Consider the following 19665-nt stretch of genomic DNA (forward strand, 5'->3'; position numbering starts at 1 on the left):
TATGGAGTGGGCGTAAATGTGACAATGTGGTACCGGAAAGAGATCACTAATATATTTTCTGGATTATCAAACTTCACTAAAATTCATATTTTTCTATATTTACGCTAGTGAATGTTATAAAAACAAATATGGCACCATGGTGCTATACGTCAATTATCATAATCATCATCACTACCATCACCACCATCATCATCATCATCACCACCACCACCATCACCACCATCATCATCATCACCACCACCACCACCACCATCATCATCATCATTATTATCATCATCATCATTTTCATCATTATCCTCATCATCATAAATCCTATCACAACATCTTCTTCATCATCATCATCACATTCGTTGTCGTCGTCATCACCACCATCATCACCAACACTATCATCATCATCATCGTCATCATCATCATAATCATCATCATCATCACCATTATCATCATCACCATCAGCAGCAGCAGCAGCAGCATCATCATCACCAACGATCTCCATAGAGCACAATTCTATGAACCTGCACAGATTAAGATTTTGTGAGGCTCCATGTCATTAACCCTAACGCCAATACATTTCAGGATAGAGATATGATTACATAGACTGTTTTTTGTGTGTGTTTTTTTTTAGACAAGATACTATCGCAATATTCAAGTAGAAAGGCACTCGCCATTATAACAAATAAAATTTCAATCTTACAATGGCTTTAGGCATATGGATTTTTTGTTGTTATAGTTTTTTTTTCTTTTGGGGGAAAGACAGAGTAATTAATTTGAGGACGATGAACTATAATATTCCCAAGTCGCAATCTTTCTTTGGTTTCTTTATTAACCTCCTATATACTATTAGGCTTATTTGGATAATGGTTCATCCGCTGTTGAATTGATTTGTGCTGTTCATAATATTGATTATGAAAGTATAAGATAAGATTATGTAAGTTTTCTTCCCATCTCCCTAAAAAGACAAGTGGAATGCCTCTGGCCGTCTCACCTGCATCACGCAGTTCAATATAGCAGCAGTGCTGACTTTGAAAACTACTCTAACTCGCACAAGATGTTTAGTGATACATGGTTACTCTTATGTCCACTTTTTATGAACTAGACCAATAAACTTACAGAGATATGATGGTTATTCAACAAAAAAACCCAACATGGCCAAAGTTCATTGACCTTACATGACCTTTGACCTTGATCATGTGACCTGAAACTCGCACAGGATGTTCAGTGATACTTGATTACTCTTATGTACAAGTTTCATGAATCAGATCCATAAACTTTCAAAGTTATGATGGTAATTCAACAGATACCCACAATTCGGCCAAAGTTCATTGACCCTAAATGACCTTTGACCTTAATCATGAGACCTGAAACTTGCACAAAATGTTCAGTGATGCTTGGTTACTATTATGTCCAAGTTTCATGAATCAGATCCATAAACTTTCAAAGTTATGATGGGAATTCAACAGATATCCCCAATTCGGCCAAAGTTCATTGACCCTAAATGACCTTTGACCTTGGTCATGTGACGTGAAACTCATGCAGGATGTTCAGTGATACTTGATTAACCTTATGTCCAAGTTTCATGAACTAGGTCCATATATTTTCTAAGTTATGATGACATTTCAAAAACTTAACCTCAGGTTAAGATTTCGATGTTGATTCCTCCAACATAGTCTAAGTTCATTGACCCTAAATGACCTTTGACCTTGGTCATGTGACATGAAACTCTAATAGGATGTTCAGTAATACTTGATTAACCTTATGGCTAAGTTTCATGAACTAGGTCCATATACTTTCTAAGTTATGATGTCATTTCAAAAACTTAACCTCAGGTTAAGATTTGATGTTGACGCCGCCGCCGCTGCCGCCGTCGCCGTCGGAAAAGCGGCGCCTATAGTCTCACTCTGCTATGCAGGTGAGACAAAAAGTACATACCCTGTTAATAATTAGTGTATGATACCTTAATCTTCATTTATTATTCAAACTAAAGTAATGAAGTTGTGTGAAAATCTTTCATATATTTAGATGCCATCTTACTCGTTGAAATTTGGATTGCAATGCAGATATTAAAGGTCAAGTCCACCCAAGAAAAATGCTGATTTGAATAAATAGATAAAAATCAAACTAGCACAACACTGAAAATTTCATTAAAATCGGATGTAAAATAAGAAAGATATGACATTTTAAAGTTTCGATTATTTTTCACAAAACAGTGATATGCACAACTGAGTGACATGCAAATGATATAGTCGATGATGTCCCTCACTCACTATTTTTTTTGTTTTTATTGTTTGAATTATACAATATTTCATTTTTTACAAATTTGACAATAAACACCAACTTGACTGTACCATATAGTATTCAACAATGCTAATTCCACATGTTCAGGGAGGAATTAGTTGTTGTCTCACGTGGCAATGAGGAGAAAAGTAGAATATTTCATATTTCACATAATGAAGTACAAAAGAAATAGTGAGTGGATGACGTCATCAGTCTCCTCATTTGCATACAGACCAGGATGTGCATATAACTGTTTTGTGAAATTAAGCAAAATTTAAAATGTCATTACTTTCTTATTTTTCATCCGATTTCGATGAAATTTTCAGTGTTATGCTGGAGTGGACTTGTCCTTTATTATAGGGAAGGGAGCGGGTAATTTTATACTGCATGATATTGAAACAAACACCTGAACAAGTCAGCTTAATTTGTTGATACTGTGCCAAATTATGACTTACTTATAGGTATAAAGTGGACAAGAATATATCATGATGACTGATGCGACAGACCATCACTCCCAATGAAAATCTGTATACTTTTATTTATTTCTTTGATTAATTAATAAATTTATTTATTAATTTATTGTCTTTATTTTATACTTTAAGTTAGACCTGTTCAGTTATGTAAAACTGCTTTCCAAAGGCACCCTGCAGGGGAAATTGTTCAAAATATCGTGTTTTGTAAGTTACATTACGTTTGCAGATAAGTGGTCGCAAATAGGCTGGGGCTAAATCGTTGTGTATTTCGAAAAGCAAGAACACAATATTGATATTTAATACGTTCCTCCACTGATTACCATTTTAGTGTATAGACAATTCATGTTGGGGAGTATGATAGTCCTTATTGAAAATTATTCCGGCATACTAATTCTGCAGTTTTTGTATCTTATTTATGTTGGTTTTTGCACAGCTTCCCCAAGATGTACAACAGTAATCAATGTAAGGTAAAATCATGGCAAAATATAAATTCCTAAGAATCCTAGGCGGAAGGAATTGTTTGATTCTCTTTATGCAACCTATCGTCCAAGATATTTTAACAATGATATAAGATACAGTCATGTTCTCCCCACGTCATACCAGAGTCAAAGTGTTACACCCAAGTATTTAATCATATTTACATTTGTTATGGGTTCATTTCTATATTTCATCATTCAAGCATAATTTTTCAATCTTTTCCTATGACCCAAAGCCATGACTTTTATCCTTTTTGGACATAAATTCATTCCGTTAAGGTTGAGCCAATTACAGATAACAACATTGAAATCCCCGTGACTTTGCAGATTTTTTAACCTCCTTAGATAATACATCATGACAGAACAGAGCCTAAAGCCTGACTGGGAATTCGATCAAGCATTTTTTGTGTATTCAAGTATTCATAAAGTTGATCGTGAATTGCTTTTTCTAATATTTTAGACAAGGCAGGTAGAACAGATATCAGTCTAAAATTATCAACATCGTATGATCCTTCTTTATGTATTGGAGTAATTCTTGCCGTCTTTAAATCTCTTGGAATAGTACACAATGTCATTTGTATAAATATACCAATGGTTCTACTGAAAAAAGAGCAGCCAGATTAAGAAGCTTGGGATGTGTGCCATCTACTCCAACAGCCTTTGAATAATCAATGTTTGACAATGCCTTGAAAACGCGATCTTTTTATTTCACTGAATTTGAATTCACATTCGGGTAAAGATAATGTTTTTAAACTACTTAATGCATCAAAATAAGTTAATGATGTATTATCCGAAGGAGTCTGCAATGTCAGTCCTACGCCATTAATGGCTTTGTTTAAAACATTGGCTATTTTGTATGGTAGGTGTATCTGTTCATTTCCAAGTTTGATATCATTATATTCTTCCTTATTTTTCGTTGGTATAAGTTTTGAAAGAACTCTCCAATTCCTCTAAATATTACCACAGTTCTGAAATCCATTCTGATAGTATATTTCTTTTTCAAAGGCTTATTCAATTTGTTTGCTCTATTTAAAAAATGCTGACATTTTTGCCACCAAGATATTAGTTTTTTTTTTAAATTGTTTTCGACAGTAATCATCCCTTTCTCGTGCTAGATTCAGGTAGTCATCATTAATCCATGGTACACCTCTTTGCCTAAGACGCACTGTTATGAATGGGGCATGTCCATCACAAATTTTCCAACAGAGTATTTATGAAACATCTTCATAATATTACATCTTGACCAGATTAATAAATTCTTTCAACGCAATGTTGCTCATTTCATGTTGTTCTTTAAATGTGTCAAAATCAAAATGTTTGAACGAGCGAAATTTGCTTATCTTTGGAGATAGAGATTGATATTTACCTTTGATGACAGTGAATATAACATAGTGATCACTCAAACCTGTTATTTGTTCTCCTGATTTAATGACACTTTCACTAAGTGAGTCAGAAATACAAATTAAATCAATAAGTGATTGACTGTTAGGCGTAACTCTTCGTGGGTTGAGTTATACATGTAATCTGCGTCATCTGCTCGGGCATAAATAGAATTTTTAAATACTTTTTTGACAGATTATTATCAGTTTACACGTTACAGTATAAGTTTTCAATACTTTATCGAGATTTTGTTCTTTACTCCCACAGAATTCTAAGTGAGTATCAGGTTTCCTATATACCAACGAACAGTGAGATGCTATATTAGCCGCGCCAATTCGAGCCGCAATATTTCTAATGTTACAAGTTCAAGATCTTTTCTTCTAGGAAGTATTTCCAGATAATATAACACCTACTCCTCTTCCATGGGTACCCCTATCCCTTCTCTCAAACTTATATTCTTTAAAGTAGACACCCGAAAAAAATCCTGTTAAGTAATGATTATAGACAAGTAATATATGCGTGGAAAGGTATTGTCTTTTTTGTCACAAATATGTCACTAAAAAGTTTTATTGATGTCACGGAAAATCGAGAATTGCAATTATTAGAGATCCTTCTCAGCCGCCTGAATACACCCTATCAGTGCATTCTTCTGTCAACCATGTTTCAGACGAACTGAATATATCATATAGATTATTACTAAGCAAATTTTGTACATCAGCAACCTTATTTACAAGACTCCTTACGTTGAGATGAGCACGTGTGATGCCTACAATAGACCAGTTTGTAGTTACATCATGGGCAATTTTGGTCACATGACCTTTCATTTCTTTCATTATGATAGGCAGATTTCCAAGCAAGATATTAATTAAGCTTGCCTTACATAGCAGGATGAAGAAATTGAATAGACCAGGTGACTAGAATAGTACACCAATGAACACTTGATAATGGTATTTGTTGCATTCCTACTTTGAATGCATATCTTAGCATGTTGCACAATGTACTTAAAATACCAGTCGTTCGTGGAAGCATTGTTGTTTTTTGTGGATGTAAATGAAAATAACAATTCAAAAGAATATATGAATAATCAGGACATCAAAGTTGGTGCTTATCTCATTAGATTTTAAAGCACCATGTCACTTTAGTACAAATGACCTTCTTCTGATCATGCGTAGAATCTTTTGATCATGCGCAGAAAGGAAATACGAACTGGCTTTGAAATTGCTATTCGACTCACCTTTAATACATGCATTTACCAACATCTCACTGCATTTTATTTTGATGTCAACATTTCTTTTTATTTCATCTACATTATTCCAAAAGGGTAGCCGTTGCATCAAGCACGTGGGACAGAGCCAATTTTCAAAGAGTACATCTAAAATCAAAAGTTTTTTTTCAGGACATTTCCACAAGATATATGCACCCATTGGGAATATCCAGTACATAATCATGCATTTGTTCTATACCGTCTTACTGCAAATAGAAGATGGGTATTTAACCATTATTGATAACTATGTTAAGACTTGTGTGGAAGACTTGCCCTGTATTGTTGTCACTCTAAGCATGCTGTAAGTAGATACATGTTGTTATGAATAACTCTCAATGTGGTGCACAGGAAAAGAGAGTGCACCATAATAAATGAACGTCATTTCAAATTGGTAATGATTGGAACACAGAACTATGTAATCCTTGAGCAATGATCAAACAAGATGTCCGACAATTCAAAGTTGGAACAATTACAATATATCACAGTAATTAATGAAAATAGGGTAAAAGCACCCTGTAAATTCAAATAACCTACTAGATGTAAATCACGATGTAACACAGTACATAGTTTTATAGATCTAGACTTAGTAAATGCAGATTTGTACAAAATAGATTTCATTAATAGTAGAGACTTGGTCTACTCTCTAGATCTATTTCAAGAAGACAACTAATCAACACAAAATTTAGCTCCTAATTAAATAATAATAATAGTAACGGTTATTTATATGCGCTATACACAAAAAGTATCACAGCCCTTACAATAATTGTCAGAAATAAAATATAGATATAAATGTTCAGTAACAAAAATTATAGAAGTATTTACATTAAATTGCATCAACTATTGGTGTTCTCAACTGCGACAAATGAGGCCTGATGGCATCTTGCTTGCTACTTCGTTCACCAACAGTATAAGGGACAAGCCCGTTCAGCACATCATTCACAAAAGCTCTAGTATAGCACTTGAGGCCACCAGGCCCCAGATGGGTTAGCCAAGTCAAACCAAACAGTGATATAAAAAATCATCAAGACAAATACATATTAAATAATTAGAAATAGAAATCTAGATATTTGGAAAAAGATATGACTTGAGTTGTCGTTTGAAAGATGATATGGTCGGTGTTGTTCGGATGGAAGAGGGGAGTGTATTCCAAAGTCTATAGATCCAGCGATACTAAAACGTTTTTTCTGATGTGGAGAGGTTTGTTCTCGGAATAAAAAGTTTGGTGGTATCATTAAGGGAACGTATATTACGAGCAGGTGTCTAATGAGCAATTGTGTGTACAAGATATAATATGAATGACCAGTACTGTTAACCAATTTATAAATGTACAGACAAAGTTTGAACATGACACGTTGGGAAAAAGGGAGTTCCCTAATCAACATGATCATTGCGACCAACTGAAAACAGTAAACGTGCGGCAGAACGTGATGGAATAAACAATTAACATCTCCACATTATATACACATTCGCTTTGGATAGATAACAGGGAAATGGAGAAATGTTGATTTTATCATCTGAGAGCAGAAGGAGGAACGTGTGTTTTGTGTGAATTTATTATGGCTATGTTTCCGCACCTTGTCGTTCACTCGTTGCTTCCACCATGGTGTCGTAGAGGCGTACATGTAGATGGTAGATCATTGAATTAGAGTTTAGATAATGAGCTAATTGAGCATGCTGAGCGCAAACGAACAACGCTTACTCTTTTTCCCCCTGAATAGAGACCAGGAGCCCGTTTCACGAAACTTGTTATAATATCAAATTTGTAATCAACGAGTAAATCTACTGAAATGTTTCAATTTTATTGGCTGAGAGTTAAATTGTTATAGAAACTGTTCATTTATTTCAATAACAAGGCTATATGAAACGGGTCTCAGATTGTCACTGACATATATTTCTTTTAATCTAACTTTAATCTAATTGTTAAACCACATCGTGACAGACACTATTCTGACTGGAATAAGGGTGTCACTTGTGAGGTGGGGCTATACATGAATTTGGTTGCCATATGCACGGCTTCCAATTCATATGCAAATCAAAGAAATATTCACCGGCATGGAAGGGCGAGAAGCAAAATAAAAATGACGCTTGACTATCTTTCTAGTTTTCTTTTGCAATTATTTTCAAAATAAATTGAAATTGTGTGGTCCAGTGGTTGGAGCATTGAACTTATAATCGCAAGGTTGTGAGTACGAAATCCCAATCTGCTATTGCCTTCACTTTGATTTAAAAAAAGGGCTCGAGAGTAATATCTGTCGTCAAAGGGTCAGCCGTTACGACTGATTAACCTGGCGGGAAATGTTTCCTAGGTATGGTTATATACCAGCTTGGCGTTTACCAGCGAAAGTGCTGTCCTGCCGAGTTCCTACGGGAGTCACCATAAACAGAAACAGAAATTGTCAAATTGATGATTAGATTTTAGTTACATGGATTAGACTAATAAATCATCTCAATGCAATTCTAAACATTACCCCTGTTGAAAACGGTACGACCTAAATAAGTTTCCCTCCAAATCATTTTCGAATAAACCACATACGAACAATAAGGTATAAAGTATATAAATTAAGATAAAATATATAAATCTATGATACCAAGATTGTCACAGACAGACATAATGCATTCTTAGCTGAACAAAGGGCTCGGTATATTGTCTATAATGTAACACTTATCAAGAAAGAAATCAATAAATAATGTCAGATATAAGGGGAGAAATCTTCATCATCATAATGATAGTCAGCACCACCACTATCATCATCATCACCACCACCGCCACCGCAATCAACATCATCACCATCGTCATCATCACCATCATAACCACCGCCATCACCACCACCACCACAATAAGCAAGGTCCAACTATAACAAAAATGTCTTCTTCGTCATCATTGCTATTGTTTTTTGGTACTCCTGTTATAATTGGTTCAATTGACATCATCATCAGCACCAATGCAATTTACATCATCAACAGCAACTCCAACGCCATCATTATCATTACCATCACCATAACCACCACCACCATCACCACCATCATCATCAGTATTATTATCATCACTATTATCAGTATCAACATCATCATCATTGCATCATCATCACCACCATCATCAATACCGTCATCATCATTAGCATCATCATCACTATCACCATCACCATTCCATCATTATCATCATTGTCATCACCATCGCCACCTTTACGTCCATCCAACCATCTGCTTTCTCTTATTCTAGACCCCTTCTACAAAGTTTTCTACATATCCACGACAGATTATATCAGATATATAAAATTTGGTTGGTGCGTGAGCTATAGAGACATGGGAGTGTAAAATAAACTAATTTTAAGTCAAACTCGAATACCTTTAAGGTTTTAAGGTCATGTGAAATGATTTTAAAAAGCACTTTCGCTTCACTATGCAAGAAACAAGTGGAAGTGGAAACAAATCATTTTAATTAGTGATTGCTTTTTAGCAAGAGTGGCCTGACATTCTTTCGCTCATTTTTTTTAATGAATATTGAAAGTATGAAGTCAAGCAATATAAAGATATGTTGCAGCACCAGAGGCTCTGTATTCTTATAATAGAATTAATAGGACATCTGTATAGGCCTATTATTTTCTACTCGACAATTATTTCTTAGTAATAAAGATTAAAACCGTAGAAAAAAAGAAAATGATTAATTTGGCATCAACTATTTTAGGACCGAGGACATTTGAAAAAAAAAATCTTTTTATCAACACAATCCCGAATCTGTGAGAATCATATCGATTAGATTACAGCATGCCAGGGGAGGTGATACTGTATGGGGGCAGCTAGGGTGCTACCACTCCCCATGAGAGAGAAACGGAAAAGGAAAAAAAAGGAAGGAGATTGAAATGTAAAATGTGAGCCACGTTATACCATTTTGGTTATACGACATTTGCTCTGGCGACAATTGCTCCGGGTTTGATATCGTCTAAGATATCAGGTTAGGGTTGGGTTTATGGTTAGGTTTGGGTTTAGGGTTAGGTTTAGGGTATAGTGTTAAACCCAGGTTTGAAGTGGGTAATTCAATCAGTGTGTGGAATTTAGAGCGGAGCAAATGTCATGGAATCTCAATTTCATCACTGCCATTCTATAGAAAAAGTCGTCACATTTAGGCCATCTTATACCCCTCCCCTCCACAAGGGTCGTGTGGTCCAGTGGTTAGAGCATTGGACTCATAATCGCAAGGTTGTGAGTTCGAATCCCAACTCTGCCATTGTCTCCACTTTGATAAAAAGGCCCAAGAGTGATATCTGTCCTCTATTACGTCAGCCACTATGACTAATTAACCTAGACGTAAAATGTTTCCTAGGTGATAGGTTATATACCAGCTTGGCGTTCACCAGTAAAAAGATGTTTTGCCGAGTTCATACGGGAGTTACCACAAACAGAAACAAGCAAACAGAAATGTACTTGGCGCCTACAGTCTACATCGATCCTTTATGATCGATATTCATAACCTAAATTGGTCACATCCTTAAATGGACGAGAAAAATGTAATTATTATAATATATATAATAACTTTCCCTCACAAACAAAAACAAAATTTGAAGGTCAATCGAGCTGATTGATGAAATTACAAAAAAAATAGACTGATCAAAAGGACAAGTTCACCCGGAAAAAAAATATTTGAATAAAAGGAAGAAAATCAAACAAGCACTACACTGAAAATTTCAAGAAAATCAGATGTAAGATAAGAAAGTTGTGACATTCTAAATTTTCGCTTTATTTCACAAAACATTTTTATGCACATCTTGGTCGGTATGCAAATGAGCAGACTAATGATGTCACCTACTCACTATTTCTTTCGTATTTTATCATATGAAATATAAAAGATCTAATTTTCTTCTCATAGTCATGTTAAACAAAATTTCATTCCTCCCTGAACATGTAGAATTACCATTATTTAACAGTTTATGAACAGTTTATGATGAAGTCAAGTTGGTTCTTACTGTCAAATAAAAAAAAAAAAAATAAAATAAATGATACAGTGTGTGATGGGCATCATCGACTCTCTAATTTCCATATCATTAAGTTGTGCATATAACTGTTTTATGAAAATAAGTGAAACTTAGAAATGTCATAACTTTCTTATTTTACACCCGATTTTGATGAAATTTGCAGCGTTAAAGCCCCCTCATATGCACACCTGACGGAATGTAGGCGGACGAAGTATGACGAATGGTAAAAATACACGAAATGCACGCGAATTCAAATAAAAATTTAGTCAAATCATGCATGCGATCAGTAACTATTGTCAAATTTTATCGACGAACTGTAAGCGAAGGATAAATATTATGACATGCAAAGGATATCGATTTTTGGTTCACCTCTTTGACTAAATTGCATCCGATGGCGACCGAAGGGTTGATATAACCCAATAAGACGAACGAACAGTGAGCAATGGTTTGATATGGCGTGCGATTAGAAACGAAGATGAGGGAATAGATCGGGCGTTCTTGTACGTTTGTGTCATCGTGTTGCTTTGTCAAGGGTTCTTTGAGAACGGTCGACTTTGGCAAAAGCGCGATGAAAGACAATGCGCGTACTAAATAAGAGATACGAATTCAAACAGATAACCAACTATTTTTCTATTCGTCAGGGAAGTTTAAACAAATTTTCGCGCGAATTTGACTAATCGCAGCTGTTAGTTCAGAAGTTGTACGAACCTTAACACGAAGAGTAAATATTATGGTTCACTATCAATTGCCATTGAAGACGATTAAAAATATGCCTTTCGCCAGCCATCACAAGGCATATTTCAGGCAATTCGGTTAGGTGTGAGGGGGCCTTTATGCTTCTTTGATTTTACTCTATCGATTCAAATCAACAATTTTGGAGGTGTCGTGGCCGAGTGGTCTAAGGCGCCTGAGTATACATGGAAAGTTCAGAGTTCGATCCCCAGCCGCGGCACCTATGCCCTTGAGCAATGTATTTAATCTACAATGCTCTTTTTTCCTGCTTTCAAATAATGGAAATGCTATGTGCATTATTGGTAACTCGGTGTGCACTTGTTTAAAAACAAACTTGTCTAAAGGGTTGACTCGACCTTTATTATACGATCCCTCGTAGTACGGCAACCTCTTCTTAATTCCTTCGATGCAGCTCATTTTTCAAAGATTAGATGTTATTTAAAAGAAGAAATAAATTGACATTTAAATGTAAATTATAATTTTGCAAAAGATAATTCTTTATACCCTAGGAAACTAATGCTATCTACAAAGTTAATCTCCTCATTATTGTTTTTAAATAACATCGCATGTACGCAAGTGTGACTAAGTTTACCTCTTCGCAAAATATATAAGAAATGACAAACGAAGTCGATATCCTCTTCCCCGAGCTTTTATTTCATCGAGGCGTTGAAAAGGAATTCAGGTAATACTGATACATATTTTATATCTCATTTCAATGTCTGATAACAAATCACGGCTTTAATATCAAATAGAAAATGGATTTTGGTTGATCTTTTCTGTAAGCACTTATAGCACTGTCTTGATATTCTGACTACTTTTGATCGAGTTGTTGGTGTGTCGTGTTTTCTTTTCACCTTGAGATGTTTTATACTGATTTTATTCTCGGTTGGATATTTGGCGGGAAAGACCTCTACAGTGCGTACCAAAAAGAAAATTTACACACTGCCTTGGGAATTAAAAAAAAATCGCAAAATATGGGTATTTTTCACATATATCTTGGGTTTGGGTCTCATCTATCCGATGAAAGTAAAAGTTTTGACAGAATGCTACACTTGAGTGAGCACTTTCCATTTTTTGTTCAGCTCTCCTCTGTTTGCGTAGAAATGCTGTTTTTCACGCTGTGTCAAGGAGAAAGGGCGAAATCAAACTTACCCTGCAAAACATTTCTCTTACATTTCCCTTGCACTTTTGGCCATTTGAAATATAACGGATACAGTCAAGCATTTTGTAATAATTTTGCCACCAAATTTAAAATTTCTACACTTAGTAAGCACAACCTTCACCCTTTTTGTGCCAGCTAGATATGAGTACATAACTGAACCTGAACAAAAATTTATATCAGACATCTCCACCATTTTTTTCACTAATTTTTTATCATTTAAAGTGGGTTTATAATTAATTTCTCATTAATACTTGTTTCTCCACATCTTTCCCAAGTTTGACAATGATTAACAAATGAAAATCAAGCCTCAGCCATTTCATGTAAATCACAGCTCAGTATAAAGCAAATATAGCCACGATGGCCTCGGTGTGTGGGGGAGTGGGGTGGGGCGCAATTCACTCTTGGAAGTGTTTGGGCAAGGAAACAAGTTTTTTTTTAAAAAGGTAAAAGATATCTTCAAATCCACTTTACTAGCTAAATTCCAGGTGTTCTTCATGATTAAGGTCTACTTTTATTCGCAAAACTATTTCAGAGTTCTACTCAAATCATTGTTCACTAACTTCAAAACTGAGTAGTGCTCACTCAAGCAGAAATATTTCCGATAGTTATATCGTCATTTGCTTAAATGGATCTGTACCAATGTTAAAACATTCAGGATATTACAAAATATTACAGGATTTTTTCCCAATTGTTATTTTTTTTGATGCGCACTGTGTAGAAGACTGCACATTTATGAGACCAAGCATTTAAAATTGTTATACTAGTATCGGGATTGGTGCGTCTTTCTCGATCAGTGGATAGCTGCACACTCAAGCATAAGAAGTATATAAATCAGCTAAACCTCATTCGCACAATCATGATAATACGCAAAATTAAACATGATGCAAGGAAGTCATATTTCTGAAACGACACGACATTAGCCTTAAGCCTGAATTGTCTTGCATGACCTTCTTGTTTAGTCATTTAGCTATTAAAGCGGTCTCAGGCGATGCCAGTCGACTAATTACAGATTTACAAGACATTACCAAAAATTATGAAAAAAATATCCAAGTCGATATAAGGAGACTGATATGCATGCAGTTTTCAACGTTGAAGATGAAGTTGAATGTATTTCTGACTGTAACATTCTTAGTCTAACTTATCTGAAAATCTTCTAGCAAAAATAATGACAGCAGTCCTTGTCCTGGTGTATCTTTATTTTCACTAATACGAGCTCTCTGTATTGTTCAAGCAACACATAATTTCGCATCGTTTTTTTTTGGACAAAGGTTATTTACAATATATAGGCGCGTTTATATAGTTTCAATCAATAGTCCCGTGTTTTTTTAATGATCAGTCTAATAATTCTTTATCAATATCGCGAAAAGCTGGAGGAAAATATCAATCAATCTACAGCAAAACGGCTTAAATGTGACATTAGATAACTATTATCTTTTACACAGTTGATATCTATTGGTGCACTGGTATATTATATTAACCTTTTTTATATTATATTTGACCTTTTTTTTATTTTTTATTAGAAATCATTGATTTTCATTTAATTATTTTTTACATGATATTTTTTTATTTCATCTTTTGGGTCTGATGTTACAACGCATCGTAAAAAAGTAGCAGAGAGTTCTTACATCAAACTAATTTCAGTTCAGTTTCAGTTCAGTTTGGTTTATTTTCATTTCAACTCATTTTGAATATGAATGTTCCATTTCAATTTATCGTCAATCATGACCCCTAAGAATTTGGTTGAAGAGACCCTATTTAGAGGAGTGTCGTCCAAAAGGATGTCTCCAGGTAGATTTTGCAAAGTATACTAGATAACATCAAGTTTGTCTTCAGGATATTAAGGGATAATTTTTTGTTAGCTTTAATCCATTCAATTTAATATTTTATTGACATAATTCTTAAATCTGCCCATGTCGGGAGGTAAGGGGAATAATTATGATGACGAGTATATGAAATGACCTGCAGTATGATCATTATTAAAAGTGAATCTGACTAAATAATCACAAATTTTAAACAGCAAATAAATTGATATACATGTATATATATTAATTTTAACAATGACGAAGATGATAATCACTTCCATTGTACTGCCCGAGGCAGAATTTTTATTTATCTTCCAACGAAATAAAAATAAACTTATCTTAAATGTGTTGATAAATAATATTGTCCGGCGCAAATCCCTTCCAAAATATAAATAAATATAGATATTAGCAGCAATCGTTTTTGGTACTGATGGCAATTTACATTGGTCACACTATCCGGAAATCAGCAATTTTTTTACGAGTAAAGTATATATCATTGTGTTGATTTTGTTAGAATTTGAGTGCTCCACTATATATATTACTTTCCTATAGGCCATTATTACAGAATACATACCTTTTAAAAAAAATTGATTTCAAAATCTAATTAAAAAAGAAATGTTCATTGTATATGATGCGTGTTCAGAGAAAGAAGATTCATATTAAAAACCGCAATCTTCGCCTCGGGTGCAGAATTTTATGTCAGTTGATAATGAGTTTCAGGCTTTTATTTCTGAGCCGACTCCCATTACAAATAATACAAATAAAATATATCCTGAGCATATACCCGAACACGTGCGAAGTGAGGTTAAACAGAAGAAGTAAAATGTTCCATTATCATGATGATATACGGTATTGATACCCCCCCCCCCTTTCTACACAGTATAGGGCGGCCAAGGGTACTTTGATATGGGGGGTGCTCACGATGGCTTAAAAACGACCTAATTTCTCTCTTTCTTTTCACTTTCCTTCCTATTCATCTTGTCGACCCCTGTCTTCTCATCCTACAACATCGCCTCTGGGCAGGCACAATCAGATAGCAACGATCACATCATCCAACTTCCAACTGAAATCGTATACCCACGCATTTTCCAATGAATAGATTCATGAATAGAATGCATTAGGGGCGAATCCCGAATAATATTTTTCATATTTGCTTCAACATTTCAGATCAATATCAGATGTGATATATCGCTGTGAAATCATAAAACGCATCGAAGGTCTTATACTCATTCTGCTAATGCGATGTGTTATGGAAATAAGTGAAGATTTATTTTCGAACATAATCACAGCGCCCACCCCCCCCCCCCCCCCAAAAAAAGTAGACCTAATTTGCAATGCAAATCTTCACCAAAATGCGCCGATGCCTACCTTTTCAATCTTCAAATAAAGGAGAAAATACAACTGCCTTTGTGATAAGCTCGGTAGCTTCGCTCTCTTTCTGCTTTTCGCACATTAGCGTTTTCTCCCCCCCCCCCCGGAACTCAGCGTGTAAACAGCCTTGAGTGTAGAGCCATATAGAGCTAAAGCTCTTACTTTTCTCTCTGCTTTTGTTTGTTGAGCAAACCATCTCTATATTCTGTTGCATATCAGGCCTAAAAAATACAAATTTTCCGTTACTCGACCGACTGTCGTAAAACTTGCCAACTTTTTTTATCAAATTTGCCACACTAGTAATATATTTAGACCGACCCTAAATAATTTTCTTGGTAACAGGCCTAAATCAGTGAATAAATTATACAATTAGTAGTTTTAAAATTAGTTACTGTTCCCTTTTGATAATTTAAAATATTTTAGTTTGATTCATATTATCATTTAAGTAACAATATTTGTTTATTATGTTACTAAGTATTGTTATCTTTGATTTAGATTTTGACTTTATTTTCATGCATGATTTGATGATTTATGTTGTTCTTTATGTTTTCATCAGGTCATTGATGAAAAACAGTTCTATACTGATCTTTTGTACCTGATTAAATATCTTCTAATGAATAAATAAATTTGAAGTTTAAAATGGCAGATCGTACTGTATAGGATATCGTTGACAGCAAATAACACTAATTTTGTGCCTAAATAACCCTCTGTCTCAAAATGAAAATAGATTCAGAAGTTCTTTCATATCGAATCTCTAAAACAAATTTCTTCGTCTGTTACGGCAAACAAACGTGTTTTTTAGGCTTCCCTATAGTCAGAGAGCTACAGATTAAATCTATCGGTTATTGACAGACTAATGTAATCATTTTTACAGTAAGATGCGGATAATTCAGGGTGTGGAGCATAACAGTTTGGGGAAGCAAAATCAATGATAGACGTTAACAATCGATGACATTTAGAGTTATACAACATGAATTCAGCTTTATGCACGTTATCGGGAGTAAATGTGATTTTGAATACATATTCTCTATTCCCGTGTGAACTGTAGGGTGTTTTTCAATCAAAAGTTCAATTCCTTTCTATTAAGAATTGTTGACATTAAGGAATGTCATTGCAGTAAAATCGCAGTAAACGTATAGGGCTGTGAAGTAGTCGAGTGTAAAATCGGAAAGTTCCTCCACCATTCTTATGCCAGACCATGCGCAAATGAGGTTATATAGCTGGTTAAAAAAATATTTCCCCATGTTTACACAAATTGCAGATAATGAAAATATCATTTTATTAGGATGAGTGCTATACTCTGTGAAAAGGTGCATCATTATTTCTAATGGATGTAATTAATCTAATAAACGTGGTTTACTTTTTGTAGGGTGCAATTTGTTATTACCATGGCAACAGTAAATGTAACATAAGTCTATAGGGATTCTGAAGGTATACGTTCTTTCATTTTTTTTTCTTTCGGTGATGTCAGTTTTGGCATATGGGCATAATTATGTTTTATAGTGTTTGGTAAAATCAATAAATCGTAAAACAATACGCATGCTCTTTTATTATTTTTTTTTGCTGTTATGGAATTGTTTAAAGGATGCCCTGAGTTTTGAATGGTTTGAATCGGATTGGTTCAGGGGGTAAAAAATCGAGCTTTACCTTTTAGTAAGAGGTAGGACTTGTGCGTAAACTTATCTCTCTTTTGTGATGAGAGCTTATGCCATCCTTATTCTAGTTCTTGTTTTGTGTATTAATTTCCTTATTGTTATTATTATTATCATTATTATTAATACTATTATTATTATAATAATCATCATCATCATTATTACTTTATTATTGTTGTTGTTACTATGTCTTTGCTTTGGCATGGGGTGCTAAAAACTCGTCAAGCTTTACAAATCATGATTTCATAATTTTGTTTAACCTGCTAAGAAAGCATGTTCACATGCTTGCAAGCAGAGGACCGAAAGCGTAAAATACTCTCCGAGGAACGTGTTGAGGCTTGTAAAAAACCCTCGCTCTACCGAATGAGTTAAACAAATAATTGGGAGAGATTGAATTTTCAGCAAAGATTCGAGATGACAGTGGTGTCACATGATATCTCATATTCATGATATTTAATGTTCCCTCAAAGTTGCGATGATTAAAAATAAATCGATCGATTGTAATGGAAAAACAATTTGTATGTAGGCCTACTTCAGAAATGACATAAAAAGCGACAGAAGTATCAAAAATACCTGCACCTGCCGAACATATAGACACGATAATATACATATTGATCATTATCTTATCAAAGGGATCATTTTCTGTAACGATGGTTGGTCCGTGCATTTTGATGGGGAGCGTGCTTTCCTGCGTGAAGTTCGGTATAGAATAATTAGACGCTTCATATGCATTTCGGCATTGTGAAGAAAATGAATTGGGAACTAAAAAAAAAAACGAAATGAAAGGGGGAATTGGGTGTATCATTTTTGTGAAGGTAATATTTTCATTATAGGCATAGTAACTTGTTACCCCCTCCCCATCCATTATCATTTCTGGAACATGTTTTCAACAATTCCTAAGTAGAAAGGAATGTGGTAATGGCAGTGTTCGGGTAGAAATTTCTCATAATTTGGTTTCACTGAGTAAAATCTCTTCCTATACTCACTCAAATTATAATTATTCTATAAGACATTTGCTGTTATTAGATCGACCTTGATTTATTTTAATTACTCATCACTTCCCATTATAAATTACATTAGAAACATAGTGTTAAATTTTTAATGAATGAAGTAATCACTTTTTGTTCCAATTCAAAATAGTTATCTTAAGTTATAGCGCCCAAATTTTCTGCCCAACTTTGGCAATAGCAAGCAACTGACACACCCTTTGAATGTTGCACGTTCAGGCAACATTTGGGGAAGAAATGATCGTTCTATAGAAAGATTTTGAAAAAAAATATGCTATTAAATTGCATTGACGCCTATGTAAATAACGAACACGCATTGCTCATTGATTTTACAACAAATTATACTTTTGTAACTTGCTTCCTTTTGCTACGGTACGGCAGTTTTATCTAAACCTTTTCCGTTGATTTTGTGCTCTTTAGTTCTGCATATAAGATGGAATTAAAACGCATCATTAATTGGTAGAATTTGTCCTAAGTTTATAAAGCCTCTTGCTATTTCTCTTGAGATAATGCCATGTCTGAAGTTAGTTAAGCCTCCCCTCTCCTAATTACCATTAATTGAGGGGTGAGTTCTTTAAAAAAAAAGTCGTTTCGTTTCCAAACGTAAAAAAATGACGATCTAACTTAGATGTTAAACAATTTCTGATAAAGCACGGTGAACACCCGGGACGAATACTTTTCAATGTTTGATGGATTTTGGCCTTTGATACATGTCACCCCCCCCAAAAAAAAAAAAAGAAAGAAGTTTAATGTGTCTTAATGTTTGATGTGTCTTTTCCAAAGTAGAATACCAAAAGTGATCGGTTCTGACTCTCGCCTTGTAATCAGAGGGTCGTGTGTTCGAATCCCCCCATGGCCTAGCGTCCTTTGGCAAGGCGTTAATCCACACTTTGCCACTCACCACCCAGGTGTTAAATGGGTACCTGGTAGGATGTGAAAGCCTGTGTAGTATGCCTAGCAATGGAGTCTTGGAACTCTTGTTGGAATTCTCCCCAGGGAGTGGAGAAGGTGCATACATTGTATGCGGGCATGCAAGGATCTGATGACCGGGGTAATAATAATTATGTCTGTGAAGCGCTTCCGATGTATTAAGCGCTATATAAAT

Source organism: Lytechinus variegatus, chromosome 2 (assembly GCF_018143015.1).
Source record: "Lytechinus variegatus isolate NC3 chromosome 2, Lvar_3.0, whole genome shotgun sequence".
NCBI lineage: Eukaryota > Metazoa > Echinodermata > Echinoidea > Temnopleuroida > Toxopneustidae > Lytechinus > Lytechinus variegatus.